The following is a 1,477-nucleotide window of genomic DNA, read 5'->3' as shown; positions in this document are numbered from 1 at the left end:
CCACGCACAACAACACACACCCATATATATATATATATATATATATATATAAGCAAAGGGAGCCTCTTGTGTCTCCCTCGATGTTGATCACTTAAATTTCATCATTACATCAAGAGAGTAGGAGTTACAGCAGGGAAAGGATAGAGTAAAAAGCAACAACAAAATGGAATGCAATTTAAATAAATACAAGACATGTCTAAAACTAGAAAATAGAAAACATCTAGATCCCAGCAATTCTGAAGTAAGGTATATCAAATCTGCACCCTTTATCAGGTCAGCCATAATCTGTGTGGGGTTAGTGGCAATAATTACTCTTTAGGATTCGACACCTTCAATAGCTAGATAATTAGCTGGTATGTTGCCCTCTCTATAGTTAAAACAGTAGTTGACTTGTATCTCCTTAGTGAGATGTTTTATCTTTAGAATCCACTGTTGGATATGCCATGGGGGGAGAGCTTTACCTGTCATGTACTCAATCAGCATTGAAGAGTCAACCTCAGCTTGGAGTGGGGGTATTGAGGTTTCTCCCATGCCTTTGAGATCTCTGAACACCCCTCCAATACCTGCTGTGTGAGCTGAAAAACTTTCATCAGTATTGACTTTTAGGTGGGGGTGTTGAGGTTTCTCCCAATATACCTTAATTACTTTTCTGCAATTTTGATCCTTGCTTTGGTTAATTTTTAAGATGTTTGGAAAGTCATTCCATGTGATCAGCTTTCTGATGTAAGCAAGACAATTAGCCTTTAGCCTCCACTGTTTCTGTAGTTTTTCTTCATGCTTGTTTTTGTTCCTTGCATTCCATTTGAACCAAGCAGTGATGAATGGGATTGTACCAAGTTTGAGTCTTTGCCAATCTGACCAGCACTTCTTCAGTTGTTCCCACCCCAAGTTAAGAGTGTTGATGTGGAAATTAGTTATCAAGGAACTCCAAACCTTCCTGGAGAATTCACACTGGAAAAATAGATGTATGGATGTCTCTTCACTGCTCTGACAGAGTTTGCTTTTGGAAGGTCCCTTCAAGACCTTTTAACTTGAGTATATCATCTGTAGGTATTAAGTTATTTAGCACTCTCCAAGAGAAGAAGGCCATAGAGGGGGTTATGAATTTGTTCCACAATTTCTCTCCCCAAGAAGTTGCCTCCCAGGTGAACAACTGATTATAGATATCTTTGGTCACACTTTGAGTGGAGTTTGCTTTAATAATCACCTTATCTTTTTTATTTATTTCAAATTGGATTTTTTATATATTTCTCATTGAGTGTTCTGTAACCACATTTTGGAGTGCTTCCTGAGCCCAATTCTGCCCCTCCGAGCAATCCTTCACCATCAGGTTTTTGTCCAACATATCATCCAACGGTTCAATGATGTTCTCTGGGCACCATTTGTCCTGTCAGAAGTTGATGTTTCCTTGTCCCATCTCCCAAGTGTATAATTTTTTAGCTTGTTCCTTTACTTTCAACAACATTTGTTTCCAGGT

This window comes from Phalaenopsis equestris, unplaced genomic scaffold (genome assembly GCF_001263595.1).
Source record: "Phalaenopsis equestris unplaced genomic scaffold, ASM126359v1 Scaffold198068, whole genome shotgun sequence".
In the NCBI taxonomy this organism is placed as follows: Eukaryota; Viridiplantae; Streptophyta; class Magnoliopsida; order Asparagales; family Orchidaceae; genus Phalaenopsis; species Phalaenopsis equestris.
Note: the sequence above shows the minus strand (reverse complement) of the source record.